The 26364-nt window shown below is 42.7% G+C and overlaps 1 protein-coding gene and 1 pseudogene across 2 annotated transcripts in view; one reads left to right on the top strand and one right to left on the bottom strand.

Moving 5' to 3' along the window:
* The window catches only part of TET1 (tet methylcytosine dioxygenase 1), a 135645-nt gene extending 126256 nt beyond the window's left edge, over positions 1-9389 (bottom strand). For both annotated transcript variants that reach the window (XM_069571884.1, XM_069571885.1), the window contains exon 1: positions 9100-9389. The gene's annotated coding sequence lies outside the window, so the exon portion shown is untranslated. The remainder of the gene's footprint in view (positions 1-9099) is intronic.
* Positions 9186-23156, top strand: LOC138429940 (protein-cysteine N-palmitoyltransferase HHAT-like protein pseudogene; annotated as a pseudogene).
* Positions 23157-26364: the final 3208 nt, after the last annotated feature.

Below are 26364 nucleotides of genomic sequence, written 5' to 3'. Positions count from 1 at the left end.
AACTTATGAATTTTTGCCTAACTAAAAACTTTATAACATTTTGAGTCCAGTTGTTTGACTTAACAGAAACAAAATGCTAGATTTCTAATTTAAAATAGACATGCAGCAAACAATAAAAATTTACTGTATAAAAAAAAAATTTACTGTATAGCATAGGGAACTATAGCCAATATCATATAATAATCTGTAATGGAAAATAACTTCAAAAATAATACGTGTATACATATAGCTGGACCATGAAAAAAGAATTCTACTTTTTGAAATTTAGTAATGTTTACATTTTTGCCAGTTTTTCTAAATATTCTATGGACATCTAATAGCAACACATGAGATACAAAATTTTAAATATATTTGTGTAGGATATAAATAGAAATCTATTATATTAAAATTATTAATGACATCATTCAAGGTACTCTTCCCATTTTTTCTACACTTGATAAAAATATTCTCAGAGAAATGTTAATATGTTTCACTATGATTATACATACATTTATTTTCCCTTGTTTTTCTTCTGATTTAGCTTTATTTATCTTTGTTTCTTTGTTGTTAGGTATCTAGTGGTTTGTGATGTTTATCTTTGTGAATTGTACTTTTTATCATTAAAAATATTCATTTCAAAATAAATAAATTTAATTAAGAATCTACAAATTTTGAGTTTTATACATGCACACAAAAACAGCATAAAATCTGGGGAGTTAGTATTACCAGATTAGGTTACAAATAGAACTCATGGGTCCACAAATATCTGAGTAACTCCTCAGTATAAGGAAGGCATTGTCATGGGGACTGTCCACACCCAGAAATGATGTCCCTCTTTCCTCCTTCAACCAACTTAATCCAAAGACTGCTGGTTCTAGGTTCTCCTTGGTGGTCCAGTAGCTAAGACTCTGCACTGTCAATGCAGGGGGCCAACATTTGATCCCTAGTCAGAGAATTAGATCCCACATGTTGCAACTAAGGGTTCAAAAGCTACAACTAAAGATCCCACGTGCTGTAACTAAGACCCGGTGCAGCCAAATAAGTATATAAATATTAAAAATCCAAAGAAACAAAGACTGCTGGTTCTAAAGCCCTTCTACCAAGGGTCCCAAAATTTTCATGCTGAATATTTAAGCAAGGAAATTGGAAATAAAGAGAAAATGAGATAATACAAACAATAAAGAACAATATATCAAGCAACTATTATTTGAAAGTTCAGAAAAGAGGAAAAAATGAAAGGGGACTGGCCAACAATCATCATCAAATTGCACTTTTGTCTCCTCAAATGGCCTGACTCTGACTTCAAAGAGATGGGAATACCAAACCACCTGACCTGCCTCTTGAGAAACTTATATGCAGATCAGGAAGCAACAGTTAGAACTGGACATGGAACAACAGACTGGTTCCAAATCAGGAAAGGAGTACGTCAAGGCTGTATGATGTCACCCAGCTTATTTAACTTATATGCAGAGTACATCATGAGAAACGCTGGGCTGGAGGAAGCACAAGCTGGAATGAAAATTGCCAGGAGAAATATCAACAACCTCAGATATGCAGATGACACCACCCTTATGGTAGAAAATGAAGAGGAACTAAAGACCTTCATGATGAAAGTGAAAGAGGAGAGGGAAAAAGTTGGCTTAAAGCTCAACATTCAGAAAACGAAGATCATGGCATCCAGTCCCATCACTTCATGGCAAATAGATGGGGAAGCAGTGGAAACAGTGGCCAACTTTATTTTTCTGGGCTCCAAAATCACTGCAGATGGTGATTGCAGCCATGAAATTAAAAGACACTTACTCCTTGGAAGGAAAGTTATGATCAACCTAGACAGCACATTGAAAAGCAGACACATTACTTTGCCAACAAACGTCCGCCTAGGCAAGGCTCTGGTTTTTCCTGTGGTCATGTATGGATGTGAGAGTTGGACTGTGAAGAAAGCTGAGCACAGAAGAATTGATGCTTTTGAACTGTGGTGTTGGAGAAGACTCTTGAGAGTCCCTTGGACTGCAAGGAGATCCAACCAGTCCACTCTGAAGGAGATCAGTCCTGAGTGTTCGTTGGAAGGACTGATGCTGAAGCTGAAACTCCAGTACTTGATGCGAAGAGCTGACTCATTGGAAAAGACTCTGATGCTGGGAGGGATTGGGGGCTGGAGGAGAAGGGGACGACAGAGGATGAGATGGTTGGATGGCCTCACTGACTCAATGGACAGAGGTTTGGGTGGACTCCAGGAGTTGGTGATGGACAGGGAGGCCTGGCGTGCTGCGGTTCATGAGGTCACAAAAAGTTGGACGTGACTGAACTGAACTGAACCAAATGATCATCAGTCTGTGGCAAAATGAGAAAAAAAAGAGGCTGAGTACACCTGAAACTAACACAACATTGTCAATCAACCCGTGAAAAAGGGAAAGTGTTGGTCTCTTTGTCATGTCCCGACTCTGTGACTCCATGGACTGTGGCCTGCCAGGCTCCTCTGTCCATGGAATTCTCTAGGCAATAATACTTGAGTGAGTTACCATTTTCTTCTCCAGGGGATCTTCCTCCACCCAAGGACTGAACCCGGGTCTCCTGCATTGCAGGCAGATTCTTTCCTATCTAAGCCACCAGGGAAACACAAATCAACTATACTTCCATTTTTAAAATAAAGAGGTTAAAAAAAGGCATGTAAAGCTTTTCATAAGTCTGAATTAATTTAATTACTGTCTTCCTTTTTCTCTCATTAAAATTTCCTTTCTAAATATATAGAGTGCTTCCCTGGTATCTCAGTGCTGGAGAGCCTGCTTGCCAATGCAGGAGACAGGGGTTTGATCCCTGGTCTGATAGGATCCCACATCCCTCGCAGCAGCTGAGCCTGTGTGCCACAACTATTGAGCCTGTGATCTTGGACCCAAGAGCCACAACCACTGAGCCCATAAGCAGCTACTGAAGCCTGCTCACCTTAGAGCCTGGGCTCCCCGACAAGAGAAGCCACACCAAGGAGAATTCCCAGCATCACACCTAGAGAGTAGCCCCTCTTCCTACAACTAAAGAAAAAGCCAAACAGCAATGAAGACACATTCTTAAATTCTGAAATAAATTCATGTTCTTAAATAAATAGGATTTGTTTAAAAAGTAGAGAATTCCCTGGTGGTCCAGTGGTTAGGACTATGTACTTCCATTGCAAACGGAAGAGGTTGCACCCCTAGTATGGGAGGTAAGATTCTGCAAGTTGCATGGCCAAAATAAAAGTTTTAAAAAGTAATAAAAGTCCTTTTTTTGTGAAAAGCTGGAGATAGGTTTTTTTCTTTTCTTTTAAAATTATTACCTGGTACAGTAAAAATTTGACAGTCCTCTTCCATCCTCAGATTTTGGTTTTGTTTTGGTTGTACTTTTTTGATCCAGGTAATCCTGGGATACACTATTTGGTTTTGTGGCTAGAGATGGTGTTGCATTAGAAAACCCTCAGTTTCAAGCTGTGATCACCAGCTGTGTCCTTCAGCAAACTATTTAACAGGAGTCAAGTTTCCTGTGTTTGAAATGAGGTTGTTTGGGGGGACCAATGGGCTTCTCTGGGGAAAACCTAGTGGTAATGGTTTCATCCTTTTGATATCTGAGGTAAGAACAAAGACTTTAAAAATAGATGTGGAAAAAAAAAAAGATGTGGGTTCAATTTCTAGATCAGAAACATTATCAGCCATGTGATTTTGACAAATTCCTTGGTCTCTCTATTCCTCAGTTTACTTACATATATTAAAATAAGAAGCATAATAAGAACTTTCCTAGTGGTCCAGTGGTTAAGACTGCACACTTTCAATGCAGAGGTCATGGGTTTGATTCCTGGTCAGGGAAATAAGATTCCACATGCCTTGGGGTATAGGAGGAAACAAAAGCATAATAGTACTGACTTTACTGGGTTACTATGAGAATAAAATGAGATGATATATGTAAAGGCTTAGCACAGAGCTGGCATATAATAAATGTTTTATAAATGAGAGCTTAAAAAAAAAGTCTGCCTACAGGCCAACATTAAAAAAAAAAGAGAGAGATAGAGAAAATAAATTTAATAGTAGTTATTCTTATAGAACCAATTTAATCCTCAGTTTGCCATATCCTGCAAAACAAGATCTAATTCTTTTTTTCTGTCTTCACCTAACATATTGTAGGCCACACACTATAATAAAAGATCTCAGAGCACAACATTTAGAGTCAAAGCACTGAGCCTTTAAGAAAGATTTTTAAAATAGACATTAGTGATAACATTAACCACAAGAAAAACAGCATTTTGATAAATCTGTGCTAAATACAAATACTAGGCTAAATACAAATCCACTTGAATTCTTGGCATTTAAGCTTACTGCTTTCCTCTTTTCTTAAAAAAAAAAAAAAAAGTTTGGCTACACTAGCTCTTTCGCTGTGAAAAGCTGTAGGATATTTTCTCCAAAGACCACTGGTTTTCACACCACCATTTTTAGAAAACAAAGACATTCCAATTCTAATCTCCAGAAAGTCGGCAATCTTTATAAGGATGTATTTTCAGATAACAAAAAGCAATCCATCCCATTCACTAGAAATTCAGAAATTCAACAATATCAGTATAAGCATACTTTATGTCTTATATCAGGATTACATGGCTAAAAATTATTAGGGGCATATAATCTAAGTGCTGCAATCAGTCATGAAAATTAAAATTTTTATGCTGAGGCAAGTAATCTGTATATGCCAGAGGGTGTCATGGGATCTGCTTTTGAAAGTAGTTTATAACTTGATCTCTGTCTCATATATTCTTTTATATTTTTTAATGGAAGTGCTTTAGAAATTCAGACTTGTAATTAAGATAATGTTTACCATTCAAACCTTATCTCCTGAAAAAGAGCCTGTCAAGGAAATGGAAAAGGTATGAGCAACATGGATTGGAAAGATGTGGCCTCTTTAAATGGTAACAGCCTTTTTATGAGATCCTGAAAGAGGCCAATGACCCCTAAAAACCCAACTGCAGGAAAGAAACCACTGGGTACCACTCAGCCAAACAATCAGAAACAAAATAAGCACTCCCACAAGATCTTAATTTTATCACTTGGCCCCACTGATGAAATGTAACCCCTTTTGTGATAAACTAAATTATCCCCAGGACTGAACTCTGAGAGGAGAGGCAATAAGCTTTTTCTGAAATTTGGGGGTGTGGGGGGAAGAGAGGGAACCCATTCTATTATATAGATTCATATTTAAATATGGAATTTTCTACACATCTTATTTTCCTTATTAATTTATAAACATTATTAAATGCTTTATTTCCTTTTTTGGGTGCTTTATTTTTCATAGAGTATTTAAGTCATAGACAAATACATTTACAATTGAATACTAATTCCACTTCCATTTTTCATTTCTGATGAAAACTGACATTTCAGTATTTCTCAGAAATCAGTTTTATTCTACTCTAAAGTATATTCTGAGTGCATGGAGGTAGCTACAGGATAACATGATTGGAACAAAAAATAAGAAAATAATGTCCTTGTTATCAAACATACATAGTAGGTCCCAGAGGGGGCCTACATGCAATTAATTAATACTATCTGGTGAGCTCTATGTTCCTGGAGGAGAAAACAAAGCAAAATGAAACAAACTAGCGAAACTTCCAACAACTGTGGGATGCAAAGCATCACTTGGGTTAACTAGTATTTTCACCAGAGGGCATCAAGATCCTCAACCCATAATAATTTTCCCCCCTAAAGTGTCCTTGTGACATAAGGGACTGGAGTTGGAGTAAGACATGAGATCTAAACATTACTGCCAAGGAGATAAGGGCCAACTTATAATTTAAAACATGGAAAGAGATTCTAGCCCAAAATAGAAAATCGAAGGTTACAGAGAAAGTGGAGAAGAGGCTAGATCAAGTCCCAGGGCCTACGTATGTATCTGCTAATTATTCACACATAATTTAAACATAGCTAACCAAATTGATCAATAAACAGGATCAGACTTCTGCCTCAGTATTATTTGAGTTTACTAAGCAGTCTTTCCCTAAAGAGCCTTAAAAAGGGGAGGTGGGAGGAAGCAAAATCAATTTCTGATGCAATCACCTTGCCTAGAAACTGAAAAGCTGTCTTCCTAAACTGTATCAGTTGTCTGTAAAGGACAATATTGACAGTACTGTGATAGAAAAATCTTATCCCACCTACATCCCTCCTCCTTCTGGATTTCCCAGTCCCCTGGGGCAGGAAGTGGCTGAACTGATGTAACCATCCAGCCCACATGTCAATTTAAAATTATACTGCAATCCTTCCCACCACCAGTAGTGGCCAAAAAAGTGGTGAGTATTTGCATACATAGAGCTAGTTTCGAAAGAAACTCTGATTTCATAGTCACTCCATTCAGCTTCTTAGAATTTAAAGCCTGCTGCACTTGACTGAGAAATACAAGACTTAAAAAAAAAGCATTTCTTTTTAAAGGGCACCACTTCGCTTAGTTTCCTCCAGTAACTAAGTTCTGAAGGAAGAGGAGGTGGGCGGGCTGCTTGTAGTTCCTAGATAGTTTTCTACCACAGGAAGTGTGAGAGCTCTCCGCACATGGAAAGACTGTGGAGGGAAACTCACTAGAATGCCAGCAGATTTAGTCAAAGGCTCCTTCCATATGTAAAACACCCTTGCTGCCCTGCAGAGAGCAAGGAGGGAAAAAAGCCCAAAAGGGCCACAGAAAGGGAAGGGATAAGTTAAAATGGAAAGAGAATGACCCCGCCAATAAAAAGAAAAGCATAAAGCATGTTGAGAAGAAGAGGAAAAAGCAGAAGGAAGAAAATGTCTTAAGAAAAAAAAAAGCAAAGGTAGAGAAAGGGGGAAGAAACGTAGCAATACAGCTAGAATATAAAAAGACAACTGGATCGAAACACAAGACTAAAGTTAGAAAGATGGAGGGGTGGGGAAAGAGAAACTTAGAAGAGCAGAGGGAGGGAAAAATACGGAGGCAAAGAAGCAGGTGGGGGAGGGGAGGGACAAACAAGATAAAGACTGGAGGAGGAAGAGAAACAAAGGGCAGGGACAGAGGTGATCCAAAACTCCAGCCCATCAATTCCGGATCAGAGCTGGGAGCCATAGCTAACCCTCGGCTAAATGGTAAGCGGTGACCCAGGAGTTCTCAATATGAGCTACTAGTCTTTGCAAAGAGATAGGGGCAGTGGATGCTAATAACTCTCATACTTGATTCTGAAGTTTAATTGAAACCATAACATGGTTTTAAACACTGTCAGACATTGACAACCAAGCTAATTACGGTCTCTTAACTGGGGAGTGAAGACACTTGGGTTTCAACCTGTGTAACCAACGCAAACCAGTAAAATCAGGAAATTCACTCAAAATCAACGTTACCGGAGGCTTTTAGTTCTCAGAAACAACGCTGACTAATCCCCAAACCTCTCCTTATCTGCATACCCGCCTTGTTTAATTGTACGCATAAATTCCTAATATGTCTTAAAATGCTCTCGCCCTAACCGGTTCACCAGCACATTTTCCAAACTCATTTTGGCATCCTGAGTGAGGCCTAAGGAGGCCGACATTTTTTTATTTTACTTTATAACATTGAGGAGAGGGGGAGGTGGAAAGGATGGGCATTTTTCAGTTCAGAGCGGACCTGAGGTTGCTGCCCTGTAGCGCCGCCCTTAACCCGTCTGGGTGCAGCGCTCAGCGCACTCCGCCGGCACTAGACTGCACCTAATCGACTCCTCGCTCAGTCTTGAAAAGCTTTTCAAACATGTATTTATAAACTGATCATTACTGTATTATGCAGCTCATTTTGTGCTCAAGAGTGGAGCCGGGGAGTAGGGGAAGAAGCAATGGGCGAGTTGGAGCTGGGGAAAGACTCCCAGGTCAAATAATATTTATTCTCTTGTTGATACATTAATTTTTATTGGGTCAGAAATGCCCAATTTGTGTTCCCCATTACAGTGGGAGGTGTGTACTGTGACGGGCCAGCAACTTCCCGACCGCTTTTTGTAGAGACTGCGCACAGCCCTTAGTAGCTGAATCGCTTTGGGAGTGCGGGTGAGAGGAGGGAAGGAAGAGAGGAGACGGATGAGGAGGAGAGGGAGAGAGACCTAGCCCAGTCTCTTCCCGACACGTGAGGTGGCGGCGGTCCCTGGCACCCCCGGCCCTGGCCCCTCACGTGCCGTCCGAAGTGTCCCTGCACCCGGCTCCGCACGTCTCCCACCCTAGGGCCCCGCTCCAGGATTCCGAGCTAGTGATGCGACGGCAAGCCGGCGCTTTCGGCGACCGAGTGGCGCCCGTAAGGGTTTCGAGAAGGCCATTTTGACAGAACACTATTCCATTCCCTACTCCCTTCCTCCCCGACCCGCAGAACTCCAGGTCAACCTCGGGCAAGCCTCTCCGGCTACCTCCACTCCAAAAGTTTCGTCCCTGAAGCCTCCTCCCCGAAAAGCGCAGGGAAGGCAAGCGCCAAATGCTCTCCCAACGAGCTGGCCCCCTGTGTTAGCATGGGGGAGGAAGAAAACTTCTTTGGGGGTACACTTGAGTCCACACCCGAAACTCGCCCTAACTCTTCGCGCTCCTCAGCCCGAGGCGCTCGGACCTCCGCTTCTCCTCCGAGGGGCATCTCTCGCGGGCACAGTCGGGGAATGCCCCCTCCCGAAGCCACGCTCGCCCTCCCCCAATCCTCCAGTTTCCCCCGGAGCCCGGGGTCCCGGCCCGAGGCGCTCGGCTCTCCCCACCCGGCGTCCCAGCCCGGCCTCAGGGCAGGCGGCCGCGTCCTCTGGCCGGGGGTATTGTTTACCACCCGCAACAAAAGCGCCCCCAGCGGCCTTGGGCGGGGGGTCGCCGCGGGGAGTGGGCCCATCCCTGCGACGCCCGCGGCCCCGCGGACGCGGAACCCCGGCCCACGTCCAGCCCCAGCCGTGCACTGCCCTTCGCAGCCCCTTCCGGCCTCCGCGTGTGCCTCCCCAGACCCCCTGCCCTCTGCCCCTCTCCCAGCTCACCACTGGCCCCCTCAGGCTCCGAGGACTGCGCGCGTCCCCCCGGCTCCAAGCCCGCACCAGCCCTCGGGGAAACTTTCCAACTTGCGATCGTCCCCACAACTTCGGAGTCGGGGGCCCCGGCGGGCGCGAGGGGCGCGGGAGGGCCCCGGGAGGACACCTACCGGCTGCCTGGCAGGGTCAGGGCCCGAGCCCCCGGGGTGGGCGACTGCTTCCCAAAGGTCCACAGCGCAGAGGCAGGTAGAGTTGCATGACTGGGGCGGGGCAGGGGGGCGTCCGGGGGGGCAGACCCGGGAGCAGAGGGCCCAGCGGCTGCGCGCACAAAGCGGCGCGGGAGCGGGCTGCGCTGCCACTCCCCGCCAGGTCAGCCCCCCGGAGCAGCACTGTCTCCCCAGGACAGACCTCAGGGAGTGAAGCTGGGGCTCTGCCTTCCCTGGACCCTGCTCTGCTGAGCGAGAGGCAAAACGCGAGCTGGATTTCCCCAAACTGGAGCTGGACTCATCTCTAGACCCTTACCCCTCCCCTTGGCCCTCTTCTTTCCCAACCTTTTTTATTTTTTATTTTTTAAGGTCAAAGGAGAATATTGGAGAGGGAAAACGTTATCAAGATCTTCTTGTCATGACCTTTTTTTTTTTTTTTTACGAGGTACTCTCGGGCTGAGAGAAAAGTTTGGGGGTCTCTGAATTGAATGTTTATAGATACATTAATGGGGATGCCAGGTCAGAGATGCCACCATTGAGCAATATTTGGGTCGCGAGCAATGGAAAACTGCCCTCAGCATCTTAGAGAGAAGCCAGAGAAGGGTTGTGTTCCCTTGACTCAGAGCTTGATGTCTGCAAGGGTCATCATAACATTTTTGTTACTTATTTGCCTTTGTACGTTGGCGGTATTCACTTTCCGATGAAGAAGACACAGGAATAAATAAGTTTTCATCATTAAGAGGAATAACCAGTGGCAGTATACCAAAAGTAAGACTGACTGGGGTGTTCGAATTTCTCCTTAAGAGTCTGATGGGCTATTGCTTCTTCCAGCAGACAGTTATTAAACAGACATGGGAATCTAAATCTTTAATGGAGTCACAGTGGTAAGGAACATAGAAATCATTCTTCCCAGGTCAAATTTCAATGGAAAGGAAAAGACTACTTCTATTGCCTTCCACACCATTCTATCCTTATCCTGCACATAATTTTTATTCTGTTATACATGCTTTAATAAACATAACCAGATTGTTCTTTTGAGAAAGATTCCTAAACTTTCAACCTTTCTCACTGATTGATTCATTCAAATTTATTCTTGAGCTAGGAGCTGGGCATCCAGAGTTTAATGCAATTTGCTTCCTACCCAGGAGGAACACACATTCCAGGTTTGCAAGCAGAGCAAACTAATGGCTCCACTGCAATATTTTCAGGGCTACAGTCGGATAAATACTTTGATTGGAGAAAGAAATATGGTTTTTAAAATAAAACTTCTACAAAAATGCCACTCTTCTCAATGTTACCGAAAGCCTAATTGTCAGTATCTTGTCAGAAACAATCTCCTAGGACCAAAATGAAAAGAATGTTGGGAGAGTTTGACTCAAAACTTAATTTTCTTAAAGAACAAAGGGAGAAAGGCTATCATGAACTAGCAATATCCTGGCTTTTGTCAATTAATTGAAATGATTTACTTAAAAAGGTATTGAGGGGCTTCCCTGCTGGTCCAGTGGCTAAGACTCTGAGCTCCCATTGCAGGGGGCTAGGGTTCGATCCCTGGTCAGGGAACTAGATTCCCTGTGCTACTACAAAGATCAAATATCTCACATGTCGCAGCCAAATAAATTATTTTAAAAAGAAAAAGAAAAAAAAAAGCTATTGAGATGGAAAAATCACACAAAGATATAGAGAAATGTCCAAGGCAATGTTTATTCTCTTCATTTCTTAAACATTATTTGAGGCCATACTATGTGCCAGGCACAGTTCCATACTTTGGGGGAAACAGCAGGAAGCAAACTGAAATCTCTTCTCTAATGGTGCTTACATTCAATAATGGAGTAGGGGCAAGGAGAATAAAGGCTAGAAAGCAGAATACGCATAGTATGTCAGATGGTAATGGTGAGAGTGGGAGGGGGGAGAAGGAGGGTAGGGGACACTGGATCCTGGGGAAAGCCCCAATTTTAAATCCAGCGATCAACTCATGGAATAGATCTGAAAGAGATTAGGGAGGAAGCTGGGGGAGATTTTATGCTTAGGAAGGAGCAAATGCCAAGGCCCTGAAGGTGAGTTTGTACCTGTGGTGACAAAACAATTCCACTGTATTTCACAATGGTAGAAAATTGGAAACTGGAACTTCCCTGGTGGTCCAGTGGTTAAGACTCCACTGCAGGGAATGTATGTTTGATCCCTAGTCAGGGAACTAAAATTTCACATGCCATGTCCAAAAAGGAAAATTCAATTTAAAAATCAGAAACGGAGTAAGAGTCCATTAAAAACAAAGGAAAAAACAGGATAGATAGGTCCCAATGACCAAGTCTGAGACAATTTTGAGTTTGGAAAAGAAGTTTATCTTGGAAAAGCAAATTTGAAAGTTATCAGCATGTTGATGACAATGAAAGTCACTTTGGTATCTGAGACTTAAAACATAGCCCTAGCAAAATCTGGTTCATTTGAACCTGTTAGAAAAGTGGTCTGATAATTATAACAGAAACTAAAAGGTTGAATAAATTGTGACAAACTAAACAATAACATGAGGTATCTACCCAAAGAGAAGAAAAGAAAGTGCAGTTCTTTCCAGACCTCAGTATCAAAGAATAAATGTTTAAGCAATTTCCTACTATCTTTACCCATTCTTAATAACAAAGCGAGAATTCCAGTTTTATTTCCAAAAACCTCTCTAGGAGAGAGAGGTGAAAATAAAGTAGGTATTGGATCTTTAGGGCTTCCCTGGAGGTGTATAACTTCCTAAATACATATCTCTAATTTCAGCTTAATTGCCCTGTTTACTAATTAACTTCAGCAATGTCCTCTATCGGCCAAAAAAAAAAAAAAGTGTTTTTTCTATTGGCAAAAAAATAGAGGGTAGGGGACACTGGATCCTGGGGAAAGCCGCAATTTTAAATTCAGCCATCAGCTCATGGAATAGATCTGAAAGAGATTAGGGAGGAAGCTGGGGGAGATTTTATGCTTAGGAAGGAGCAAATGCCAATTTGCTTTCTATTTTTTAAATTTGGCAGAACTAACTGCTGATGGAGAACTCTTCAGTTCAGTTCAGTTCAGTTGCTCAGTCGTGTCCGACTCTTTGCAACCCCATGAATTGCAGCACACCATGCCTCCCTGTCCATCACCAACTCCCGGAGTTCACTCAGACTCACGTCCATCAGTCCGTGATGCCATCCAGCCATCTCATCCTCCGTCATCCCCTTCTCCTCCTACCCCCAATCTCTCCCAGCATCAGAGTCTTTTCCAATGAGTCAACTCTTCGCATGAGGTGTCCAGAGTACCGGAGCTTCAGCTTTAGCATCATTCCTTCCAAAGAAATCCCAGGGCTGATCTCCTTCAGAATGGACTGGTTGGATCTCCTTGCAGTCCAAGGGACTCTCAAGCATCTTCTCCAACACCCACAGTTCAAAAGCATCAATTCTTCGGCACTCAGCCTTCTTCACAGTCCAACTCTCACATCCATACATGACCACTGGAAAAATCATAGCCTTGACTAGACGGACCTTAGTCGGCAAACTCTTACACATCCATAAAAGTAAAAATTGTGCAAACAACTGAGAAAGACAGACTTACTATTCTCTATAAGGAGAACAGGCGTGGATGGATGGATTGATAGATGATATAATGATATAATAGTGGCTAGGAAAGAGTTAATAGTCCCTTGGTGATGTGGGACACTAACTACAATCAGAGAGGTCCTGGAAGAGCAGGGGAGGATGGGCAAGATAAACCTGTGCTAATAGCTCAGCATTGAAAAAGATGTAACGCTATCAATTCTGCTAAAAGTCCAAGAAAGCAACGAAAACCTAGAGTTGAAAAGACCCAGGGGAATTCTCAGAGAATTTTCATGGAGCAGGTCTGCAGGAATTGGCATTTACTTGTCAGTTTACTGGCAGATGCAGACCTAAAATCTTTTCACTCAAGTTTCTAAACTGAATCAAAGATTGTCAAGAAAACAGGGTACATATAACACGTGGTAGGTACAAACCAAAAGACACCTCAGTTGAGAAGGTGGTAGATGAAATCAAATTGATATTCTGAGGGAGAAAAAAATTTAGGCTTGCCAAATTGGTTTTGGAATTGGTTTTGGAAAGAAGTGGAAAAATTAACATACCTTCACAGTAACTATAGAGAATGAAGATATATTCTAGTTATGATAATGAAACAAGATCTTTTATAATATAGTCAGCTTCCAAAAGAACCCTATCCTTTGGACTTTCCTGACAGTATAATAATTAAAACTCTGAGCTCCTATTACAGGGGGTACTGGCTCTATCCTTGGTTGAGGAACAAAGATCCTACATACCTCGAGTTGTGGCCAAAAAAATATTTTTTTAATTAAAGAATAAACATATCCCAAATCAAGAACTATCTGAGTGTGGTCAAGCTCAGTCTGTTTTGGTAAAAACTCCTTCTCTACTTCTATGACAAAATTCAGCCAGTCCCCATTTATGCCTTGTCCAGCAACTTCAATGGTAAACTTTCCAACCCACTAATTTATTCATCCTCTTAACCTCTCCAGAATTTAACCTATCCTGGAAGCATCCTGATTTGACTTCTACATCCACATCATCCATTTTCTCTACTGTTTGTAAACAGCAGAATTCTGTGAGAGCCTTAGCCAGCTTTGACATCTTAAGACTTAAATCTGCATTAGGTCTGTATTTCTCCTTCAGTTCAGTTCAGTTCAGTTCAGTCACTCAGTCATGTCCGACTCTTTGCGACCCCATGAATCGCAGCATGCCAGGCCTCCCTATCCATCACCATCTCCCGGAGTTCACTCAGACTCACGTCCATGGAGTCTGTGATGCCATCCAGCCATCTCATCCTCAGTCGTCCCCTTCTCCTCCTGCCCCCAATCCCTCCCAGCATCAGAGTCTTTTCCAATGAGTCAGCTCTTCTCATGAGGTGGCCAAAGTACTGGAGCTTAAACTTTAGCATCATTCCTTCCAAGGAAATACCAGGGTTGATCTTCTTCAGAAAGGACTGGTTGGATCTCTGAGCCAGGTGTGCAACATAACGATTTGATTTATATGCATCATGAAATGATTACCACAATAAATTTAGCGAATAAGCTTTATCTCATATAGAGGTACTTCCCTGGTAGCTCAGACAGTAAAGCGTCTGCCTACAATGTGGGAGACCTGGGTTTGATCCCTGGGTCGGCAAGATCCCCTGGAGAAGGAAATGGCAACCCACTCCAGTATTCATGCCTGGAAAATGCCATGGACGGAGGATCCTGGTGGGCTACAGTCCGCGGGGTCACAAAGAGTCGGACACGACTGAGTGACTTCACTTTCACTTTCATGTAGATACAAAATGAAAGAAAATTTCTTTCCTTGCGATGAAAACTCTTACAATTTACTCTCTTAAATTTTACATACGACATATAGCAGTGTTATATTGTGTTGTACATTATATCCCTAGTGTCTATTTATTTTATAATTGGAAGTTTTTGTACCTTTTGACTATCTTCATCTAATTCCATCTCCCCCTACTCTCCACCTCTGATAACCACAAATCTGATCTTTCTTTATATGAGTTTCTTTGTTTGCTGATTTATTTTTGAAGTGTAATTGACCTACACCAGTCTGTTAGTTTCTGTTCCACAACACAGTGATTCAATATTTCTACCTATTACAAAATGATAACCACAATAGATTTCTTTCTCATATATTTCTTTTTAATTATTTATTTGGCTGTGATGGGTCTTCATTGCTGCACGGGCTTTTCTCTAATTGTGGTGAGTGGGAGCCGCTCTCTAGTTGTGGTGCATGGGCTTCTGATTATCGCGGCTTCTCTTGTGGAGCTCAGGCTCAGAGCATGCGGGCTGCAGTAGTTGCTGTGCAGGAGCTCAGTGGTTGCGGCTCCTGGGCTCTAAAGCACAGGCTTGATAGTTGTGGCATGGGGGCTTAGTCGCTCCATAGCATGTGGGATCTTCCCGGCATTGGCAGACAGATTCTTCACCATTGCCCCACCAGGGAAGCTCTACAATCGATTTCTTAATTACCTCTCCCTCCCTTCCTGAACAGTACTGTTTCCTTCCTTACCTGAAGTTTTTTGCCTGTTACATGGCCGTCCATTTTCTTGTGCCCTTCAGCCTAGTCTCCATGCTATTCTATTGGAGCGTTACTACATTAATGAACCCTTCTTTTTAGTCTCTTCAGGCTCTTCTTCACTGGTACCTTCTTGTCTACTGTCTAGCAGTCTTCCATGTATATTATACTTAGGACATGCTTTTGCTTTGTCTTGCTTTCCCGTCTATCTTTAGCCCGATTTCTCTCCATGACAAATTCTATTTCATGCTATTTCCTGTTCCTATAACAGCTATTTGTTTCTGAGTCCATTGACCTACTCTCCCGAAGCTACATTCACAGCACAGCTTCATTCCCTTTTTTCATCCCCCCTGCCCTGCCTCTCGGAGAAGGCAATGGCAACCCACTCCAGTACTCTTGCCTGGAAAATCCCAGGGACGGAGGAGCCTGGTAGGCTGCAGTCCATGGGGTCGCTAAGAGTTGGAACGACTAAGCGACTTTACTTTCACTTTTCATTTTCGTGCATTGGAGAAGGAAACAGCAACCCACTCCAGTGTTCTTGCCTGGAGAATCCCAGGGACGGCGGCGCCTAGTGGGCTGCCATCTATGGGGTCGCACAGAGTTGGACACGACTGAAGCGATTTAGCAGCAGCAGCAGCAGCAGCAGCCCCTACCCTACATTTTGAAATTTCTCATCCCTGGAATTTTGTGACACCTATAGGCCATCCTGGTTCTTTTCCTAGAAGTCCAACCAAAATGCCTTCACCATCTTCTTCCTCTGGATACTTCCTTCTTCAGAGCCCTCTTGGCATTGCAAACACTTTGGATCTCCTTGTCCAGAAAACTTCCAAAGCTGACTCTCCAGCCCTGAATGTTTTGCTCTGTGTCTGCAGTCCATTATCTCTAGCCCCTGAAGCCATGTGCTGTGTTCCTCATCTCTTTCTTTGCATTTTCACCTGAGACATGCTGGGACCTGCTTTGCTCTGATACTTGTTTCTCATAATATCACACATGGTGACTTCTACCTAGCAGGCACATTAAAGCCACCTGTCTGAATTATTTCCAAATGTTTTCTTCCTCCCTTCTGAGAATTCACTTAAAGCTGTCGATAATTTGGCGAGTCTCTTCTAAACAAATGTACTTTCTCTAGCATTGTGAATAGAGGAGATGGAAAAGTTGGGACAGATACTGGTCTGCCTGGAATGTCCTTCTCCCTCCTGTTCTCTCTTTCCTCTATATTACTCTCATTGTTGCCAGGCTGGCACACTTTTCTTCATCCCTCAAATACCGGCTCACAAAGCTCCTTGTCTGTGAAACCTCACATAATAACAGAGGCAGAATTAGGAGCTTCGTAGATCTCAACACAGCTTCTGCAATAGTCCCGTATCTGTCATAGTACTTCTCTCTCATGCCATCCCAGTTACTAAACTGTACACCTCTCAAAGGACTTCTCTTCCTTTTCTATATTTCCAGTGCTAGTTCCTGATCCACAACACAGTGATTCGTAAAACAAAGCAGACACCCAGTATTTGCTAAATGACTCTCAGAGGTCCTATCTAAACTATCTAAACTCTGTGACTGTAATTATGTAATTCTATGTGCGAGTGCTAAGTCATTTCAGTTGTGTCAGACTCTTTGCAACCCTATGGACTATAGCCTCTATCCACGGATTCTCCAGGTGAAAACATGGGAGTGGGTTGCCATACGCTCCTCCACGGGATCTTCCTGACCCAGGGATCGAACCTGAGTCTTTATGTCTCCTGCATTGGCAAGCAGTTTCTTTACCACTGGTGCCACCTGGGAAGCCCATATAATTCTATACGTTTGCACAAATGAGGCTAATTTCTTGGTAATCTTCACATTGTCACAATACCTTACACATGACAGAAAATGTAAAGTTCTTGCCACAGGCTCACACAAAGCAGGGACACTGTAGGTCACTTTCCCATCCCCTCTTCTTAGATATAAGATGCATTTCAAAAATATCTATCATTGCCTTAAAGCTTGCTAAAGCCTTCACCATCTAAAGACTTCTATTATTTAAAATCCACTGACAACTCGTTCCTCTAGAAAATTGTTCTTTTTTAAAAATTAATTAATTAATTTATTTGCATGAGCTGAATCTTAGCTGTGGCATGCAGGATCTTTGATCTTCCTTGTGGCTTGATTTCTTTGTTTGTTTGTGTTGTGGCATGTGAACGCTTAGTTGCGGCATGTGGGATCTAGTTCCCTGATCAGGGATTGAACATAGGCCCCATGTATTGAGAGCACAGAGTCTTAGCCACGAGGCCACCAAGAACCCTAGAAAACTGTTCTTGAACAATCCTACTAGGGAATTCCCTGGTGGTCCAGTGGTTAGAACTCTGTGCTTTCACTGCTGGGGCCTGGGTTGGAACCCCGACCAGGGAACTAAGATCCTACAATCTGTGAGTGGCCTGGCCAAAAAATTAAATAATTAAAAATTAAAATTTTAAAAAAATTAAACAAGAAATAACCCTACCAAAAATACATAACCTCTGAATCATCTCCCCTCCTCAGCATTCATGAAGAATGGTGTTGAACTTCATTAATTTATGCTCACTGATAATGTGATTCTGACACTGTTCGTTACTATTATCTATGTCCACATTTTGTTCCCCCAACTATGTGAAAACTTCAGAGTAAGACTCGTATCCTCTATTTCTTTTGTGTCCTATCTCTTTAGAGAAACTAATACTATAATACCCTCAATAAATATTCCTGACAGACCAAATATTGACTGACAGAAGCAGTTGGATAATATATCCCATGTTATCTTCTCAGTGAAAAACACTAAGTAAATCCATCAGTGTTATTATTGCTCCAGGGTGTGAATAATATGATTGCTACTGTTGATTGAATACCATCTTTACACATTATACTAGACTTTCTAAGCAAACATGGCTTTAAGTTGCCATGTAAATACCCTAGACTTCCAAGTTTATCTCTCTAGCCTGAACCCCATTTTTGAGCTCCAGACTATTTTGACTTAGGTCCTTCACAGACTTTTTAAACTCAACATTTCTAATATTACATTACTCTTAAAAGACTCCTTACCACTGACTTCTATACACACTTCCAACCCCCGCCCTACCCTGACTCTACCATATATCTAGCTACTCCTCCATCTTCTTTACCAGCTCATCATTCTCCAACTGGCCATTAGGTATTGCAGATACTCAAGGCTGGGGCTTCCTTGGTGGCTCAGACAATAAAGAATCTGCCTGCAATGCAGGATATCCGGGTTTGATCCCTGGGTCGGGAAGATCCCCTGGAGGAGAGAGTGGCAAACCACTCCAGTATTCTTTGGAGAATCCCATGGACAGAGGAACTGGAGGGCTACAGTCCATAGGGTTGCAAAGAGTCAGACACGACTAAAGTGACTTAGCACACATGGACATGCACAAGGCTGAGTTCTAGGTTCTCTCTCTCTTTAGCTGGGACTTAACTAATATTTTATTTTCAGCCCAGGCTGCTCCATATATTCACCTCTTCAGTATCTCCTCTTGGAGGTCTCTGAGGCCTCTGCATACTCAATATGTTGCTAGCAAGCAACTCATTCTGTCCCCTGTCCTTTCACTTTGCCCTAGAGCAAAGGATCTCTTCCAGTGATCCTTGCCTCAGTGAATCCATCCAGGCATGTAACCAGGAACCTAGGAAGTAGCTTTGACATCTCCCTTTCCTCAGTCCTTTTACTGAATCTGTCACCAAGTTCTATCCCTTTCATCACTTCAGTATGTCTCAAATCCATCCATTTCTGTCCATTCCCATGGCCTTTACTCCAGACCAACTGCCACTATTTTGCAACAGTGTACTCATACCCACTTTTGTCCTATTTCATTATCTAAGCCACAGGCAGAATGACCATTTTGAAATATACCTCACCATATTACACACAGCTTAACACTGGCTTCATGTTGCTTTAGGGATAATGTCAAGACTCCTAAAGTGGCTACAAGGCTGCCAGTGGCTATAAAACTTCATCTATTTCTCCACCTCATCTTACATCACATATATCCTAGTTTTCCCCACTCCAGCCTCAATGGCTTTATTCTACAATTGCAAGCCAATAATTCTGTTCTTGTAAACCAGTGAATTTCATTGGCAGATATGTTTTATTTTAGGCAAAGCAAGCACTTTACAGTTCTTCCGTTTAGCAGCTCCCTCTATTATCTTACCGGGGAAGGAAATGGCAACCCACCCCAGTACTCTTGCCTGGAAAATCCCGTGGATGAAGGAGCCTGGTAGGCTGCAGTCCATGGGGTCACTGAGAGTCAGACACAACTGAACGACTTTACTTTCACTTTTCACTTTCATGCATTGGAGAAGGAAATGGCAACCCACTCCAGTGTTCTTGCCTGGAGAATCCCAGGGACGGGGGAGCCTGGTGGGCTGCCGTCTATGGGGTCGCACAGAGTCGGACACAACTGAAGCAACTTAGCAGCAGCAGCAGCTATTATTTTGCACAATTGTCAATATAAGTGACCTGCCTGAACCCTGCAGGGGCATAGTATGGTAATGCATTTGAAGTTGTGATTAGACACTTGAATACCCCAAACTCTTCTACCATTAGCTCTGATTCTTTTTTCTGGAATGCCTATTTTTTTGGCCATGCCATGGGGCATGCATGATCTTAGCTCCTCAATTATGGGACAGAAATTTTGGGTTCAATAATTACTTCCTTAAAGAAGGCTTCAGTAAACGTGTTTAGGTCATTCCTCTTTTTATGCTCTTATATCATCATGCACTAAGCCTTTTCTCAGAAGTACTTATCCCAGTTTCAATTTTACATAAATTTCTCAGGTTATTTGATTAAGATCTCCCTTTCCCACTAGAATATAAACTCCCTGAAGTGCAGGGATCAAGTTTTTAGTTACTGTTGTATCTCTGATACATAGCACCTGTATAAGAAATACCTGTTGACAATAAAATAAATGAGGTCAGTTCTTTAATTTCTAGTTCATTGCTATATCTAATTGTAACTACATTGAGATAATGTAGTTTGTCTTCTGAAATACTCAGAAAATTCTTACTCATTTTTCAAGGCTCAGTTCAAGACTCTAGCTTTTCCTAATATTCCTCCCACCACCCCATCCTAAAAGACCTGGCCTCTCTCCTCTTTGTATCTTATAGTACTTCTTGCACGCCCCTAATTTTGGATAGATACTGACGAATTGTACTTTTTGTATATACTTTTTTTTGGAACAGCTTGCTCTATTACAAAAGTCTTTGTAGGAATTTTATCTTATTTTTATAGCTTGACCATCTAACATAATGGCTGGTATACAGTAGGTGGACGGTAAATATGTATTGGTTGGATGAATAATGATCAGTTCTGCAGGTCTAGGGGTGCACATACTAAGGAAATGAAAGGAATATAGCACATACTAAGTGCTGAGCACTGTGGTAGGTCCTTTGCTGAAATGACATGTCATATCTCAGGGGAAGTATCACTCATCTATTACAGATTAAAAACTGAAGATCAGGCCTTTATTGCCTTTAAGATCACTTACCTGTTAAGCAGAGAAGCAGACAGTCATGCTTCTGTTTGTTTTCACTATACTGTATTAGAAATTTAATGTACAGCTTTGGTGGACTGTAGAAAAAGACAACTAGAAAATGTTACTTTTCATTTTTTGGATACCTGATCACTAACGCCATAATTTTAAAAAAGACACTGTTCCCTAAAATTCCTGCTTTTAGGACTTCCCTGGTGGTCCAGTGGTTAAGACTCTGTGCTTCTACTGCATGGGGTATAGATTCAATCCCTGGTCTGTCCCTGGTTGGTGAAATAAGATCCCACGTGTCACGAGGAGAGGCCAAAAGAGAACAAAAAATGAAACCATATAAAATATTGTACAATGAAATGAAAGGTGTAAGAACCCCCGCCCCCACCCTTCCTTCATGCATTCCACTCTACAGAGGTAATCTCTGCTGACAGTTTCTCAGGTATCCTTTCAGAAATTATTACGATATTTCTTCTAATACACTAAAATGCTGAGAAGGCAATGGCAACCCACTCCAGTACTTTTGCCTGGAAAATCCCATGGACGGAAGAGCCTGGTAGGCTGCAGTCCATGGGGTCACGAAGAGTCCAATACCGCTGAGCGACTTCACTTTCACTTTTCACTTTCATGCATTGGAGAAGGAAATGGCAACCCACTCCAGTGTTCTTGCCTGGAGAATCCCAGGGATGGAGGACCCTGGTGGGCTGCCGTCTATGGGGTCACACAGAGTTGGACACGACTGAAGCGACTTAGCAGCAGTAGCAGCAGCATACTTTATATACATATACAAGAAAATGTGTTTAATTTTATGTGAAGTTGTATAGTATCTAAAATATTTTAAATTTTGTTTATGGATCAGTTCAGGATGCATTCTACTAAACACGCAAAGATCATGTTGCATGAATGTCAAGTTGCTTCAGTCATGTCTAACTCTTTGTGACCCTTTGGACTGGAGCCCAGCAGTCTACTCTGTGCAAGGGATTTTTCAGGCAAGAATACTGGGGTGGGTTGCCACGCCCTCCTCCAGGGTATCTTTCCGACCCAGGGATGGAACCCAGAACTCCAGTTCCTGCACTGCAGGTGAATTCTTTACTGCTAAGACACCGGGGAAGTCCAGATTATATGTTATATATGGATAAATTATGTTGTCATTATTGTTCAGTCACTAAGTCATTTGTGACTCCATGGACTATAGCACATCAGGCTTCCCTGTCCTTCACTATCTCCCAGAGTTTGCTCAAACTCATGTCCTTTAAGTCAGTGATGCTATCCATCTATCTTATCCATGGAAAATATATATGACTCCAAAGTTATTTAAGTTATAAGGCATGTCTGATATAAGATGCTTGTTCCTGGTAAAAATAACTAAATAAAAGTTAATGATCTGTGGTCTAATAGAGGCTACTTAACGGAAGACTTAAAAAGACAACTAAGGTTCATGACAATGTTTGTTAAAATGGGGCCTCCTCTGGAAGTTTTAGAGCCCATGCTCTACAACACGAGAAGCTACTGCAATGAGAAGCTATTACACTGCAGCTAGAGAGTAGCCCTGCTGGCCACAACTAGAGAAAGCCCCCCTGTAGCAAGGAAGAGCCTGTTCCCCACAAGGAAGACCCAGCGCAGCCAAAAAAAAAAAATAGGGCCCTCTCTTGGATTTTGGGAAGCTTGGGTTGGGATGGGCAGTGGGCAGGGATGACCCCCTGTCTGCAGCTGGCTTAACCTTCTCAAACTTGGTGTATGACTGGGTGAAGGTGGCCATCCTCTTCAGCGTTGTCGACACCATGGTGCACCTCGACCCCTTGGACCCCCACCAGCCTTCCCAGTGTATCACATTGCTCTATATTTTTGAGGAGATACACTTTGACCTTGGCATCAACGATTGGCTCTGCAAGTATGTATATGACCACATTGTTGCAGAGCACTCTGCAGTGATCCCAGAGCTGGCGGCCACTGTGGCCACATTTGCCATCACCACTCTGCGGCTTTGTCTGATGATATTGTCTACCTGTGGTCATGCCCTAACTGCTTTGGCCTCAACTTTGAGCTCTGTGTACAGAAGCTGGCAGAGTAGGGGCCTCTAATGTGAACTAAAGCCTCACTTTTGGAGCAGATGTTCTGCAGGCTCCGAGCTATCTTTGGGGCCATGAACTTCTGAGCTACCATCGTGTACAACCTTGTAAGCCGGAACAACCTTGAGTTCACAGAGCTGGCCCAGTGCCTGCTACCCACAGGGTTCTCAAAGACCATTCTAGCCATCCTATTTGTCACCTACTGTGGTGTCCAACTGGGGAAGGAGCCAGAACAAACCCTGGCGCAGGAGGAGGAGCAGAAGAAGGACAAAGAGAAGCTGGAGGAAGAGGGAGGGGAAGAAGGAGAGATCCTGCTCAGCTATTCCCGATTCCAGGTCAAGGCTAGGCCAATGGGCCTGATCGATAGAATACAAGACATTTCCACTTCTAAAAAATAAAGAAAAAAATGGAACACTGATTTCTCCCTGTTTCATGAAAAGTTGGGGTATATGTGGGGTTGGGTGAAGCTTTCAAAGAAGACTTTTTAGGTAGTTATTGCTATATTCACTCTATACGATATTCACATACTATCCATATTTTTTAAAAACCTTTGCCAAACATTTGGCCTTTGGTATTTTGTATATTTTCATCTTTACTGTTTATGCCATAATTCCTATTCCCTTTCTGTGCCTTAAACCTGTCCCTCTTTCTGTTTTCCCTCTTCTGTTAATTCTCCATCAAGTCTCTTAACCGCCCTAGCAAAACCTGAAGCAGTTTTGACTTATCCTATGCCTTGCCTTCCATATCTAATTTCTTAGCAAGCACAAAAGGTTCTATGTTTTCCATCTATTTTCTTTCTGATCATGTTTTCATGCTGTCACCAACTCTCTGTCTGGAAGATTGCAAAGCTTCCTATCTCGCTTCTTTACTGTCATATCTGTCAGTGTCTGTCTTCCCAATTATAATGTTCATCTTTTCCAGTTGATTCTTCTAAAACATAGTTGTTATTAGTTTCTCATTAGCCACTGAATTGAGTCTAAACTCTTTAGCCGAAGATTGAAACTGTTCATGATATAACCTTATTTCTCTAATGTTATTGGTCAGTGGTCTGCCATACAAATGTTAGGGAGTCATGGAGAAGGGGTGAAGGATCTTAACGCAGGCAAACTGGATAATTCTTTGTTTTTTGAACAAGTTGAGCTTCCTTATGTGTGTGTCTGTGCAACCTGTGTGTATATATAGGTATATGTGTTTGCCCTGGCCGATGTTTAGGTATGTCAAAAGACAGTTCAATTATCTCCTTCCCAGGTTCAGTTCAGTTCAGTCACTCAAACCTGTCTGACTCTTTGCTGCACCATGGACTGCAGCACGCCAGGCCTCCCTGTCCATCACCAACTCTCAAAGTCCACTCAAACTCATGCCCATTGAGTCGGTGATGCTTTCCAACCATCTCATCCTCTGTCATCCCCTTCTCTTGCCTTCAATCTTTCCCAGCATTGGGTCTTTTCAAATGAGTCAGTTCTTCATGTCAGGTGGCCAAAGTATTGCAGCTTCAGCTTCAGCATCAGTCCTTCCAATGAATATTCAGGACTTATTTCCTTTAGGATGGACTAGTTGGATCTCCTTGCAGTCCAAGGGACTCTCAAGAGTCTTCTCCAACACCACAGTTCAAAAGTATCAATTCTTCAGCACTCAGCTTTCTTTATAGTCCAGCTCTCACATCCATACATGACTACTGGAAAAACCATAGCTTTGACTAGACAGACCTATGTTGGGAAAGTAGTGTCTCTGCTTTCTAATATGCTGTCTAGGTGGTTATAACTTTTCTTCTAGGGAGTAAGCATCTTTTTATTTCATGGCTGCAGTCACCATCTGCAGTGATTTTGGAGCCCAGAAAAATAAAGTCTATCACTGTTTCCACTGTTTCCCCATCTATTTGCCATGAAGTGATGGGACCAGATGCCATGATCTTAGTTTTCTGAATGTTAGTTCAAAGCCAACTTTTTCACTCTTCTCTTACACTTTCATCAAGAGGCTCTTCTTCTTTGCTTTCTGTCATAAGGGTGGTGTCATCTGCATATCCTTCCTGGGTGACCTGTGACAAATATGATAGATTTTTCTTCTATATCCTTACTTTTTATTTGTGTATATTTATTTTGCTATTAGGTTCACATTCATCCCATGAAATAGTATATTAATCTAGGGAAAGGATTAGTTTTTCTCCATTTCTTTAGCCTCTGGCCACTAGTTCTAGATATTCTAGAACTGAACGTCGTAGAAAAGGTTGGTCTTTAAGTAGAGCCATCAATATTTACTATCAGTTGTGTCTAACTCTTTGTGACCCCGTGGACTGTAGCCCACCAAGTTCCTCCATCCATGGGATTCTCCAGGCAAGAATACTGGAGTGGGTTGCCATTTCCTTCTCCAGGGGATCTTCCCAACCCAGGGATCGAACACAGGTCTCCCGCGTTGCAGGCGGACACTTTAACCTCTGAGCCAGCAGGGAATTATCTGTTTTGTTTGTTTCCATAGCAAACAAACAAAACAGATAATTCCTACCTCCATGGAGCTCACATGCTAGAAGGGGGACACTGATAATAAAACCATTTTACAGGCTTCTCTGGTGGCTCAGAGGTAATGAATTCACTTGCCAATGTAGCAGACATGGGTTTAATCTCTGGTCCAGGAAGATCCTACATGTTGCAGAGTAACTAAGCCCATGTACCACAACTACTGTGTCTCGGCTCTTATTGTTGTTCAGTTGCCAAGTTGTGTCTGGCTCTCTGTGACCCCATAAACTACAGCATGCCAGGCTTCCCTATATTTCACTATCTCCCTGAGTTAGCTCAAACTCATGTCCACTGAGTCAGTGATACCATCCAACCGTCTTATCCTCTGTTGCTCCCTTCTCCTCTTGCCCTCAATCTTTCGCAGCATCAGGGTCTTTTCCAGTGAATGGCCTCTTTGCATCAAAGTATTGGGGCTTCAGCTTCAGAATCAGTCCTTCCAATGAATATTCAGGGATGATTTCCTTTAGGATTGACTGGTTTGATTTCCTTGCTATCCAAGGGACTCTCAAGAGTCTTCTCCAGCACCACAGTGTGAAAGTATCAATTTTGGGGGGTTCAGCCTTTTTTATGGCCCAGCTCTCACATCCATACATGACTACTGGAAAAACCAGTTGTGCTCTGGAAGAAAGTGAAAATGTTAGTCACTCAGTCATGTCTGACTCTTTGCAACCCCATGGACTGTAGCCTGCCAGGCTCCTCTATCCAAGGGATTCTCCAGGCAAGAATACTGGAATGGGTTGCCATTCCCTCCTCCAGGGGATCTTCCTGACCCAGGAATTGAACTGGGGTCTCCTGCATTGCAGGCGATTCTTTACCAGCTGAGTTAAGAGGGGAATCCAATATATATATTTAATTAGCACTGATAAGTACCATGAAAAAAAACTAAGGAAGAGAAAAAAGAAGACAAAAGAGACAATGAGCTCCTGTTCCCTTCTTTCCTTCTGTTTTCCTCCTCCCTCCCTCTTTTCTCTCCCTTTCCTCCTCTCTTTGCACAGGGGCCCTAGCCATGAGATCAGATCCCCAGGGTTCAGTGCCACCTGCAGGCCACTGACCACGCTGAAGGACACCAAACTGGGAGGATCAGTTCTAAGGCAAG

The sequence above is a fragment of the Ovis canadensis genome, chromosome 25 (assembly GCF_042477335.2).
Source record: "Ovis canadensis isolate MfBH-ARS-UI-01 breed Bighorn chromosome 25, ARS-UI_OviCan_v2, whole genome shotgun sequence".
NCBI classification, from domain to species: Eukaryota; Metazoa; Chordata; class Mammalia; order Artiodactyla; family Bovidae; genus Ovis; species Ovis canadensis.
Note: the sequence above shows the minus strand (reverse complement) of the source record. Positions and strands in the feature narration are given on the sequence as shown.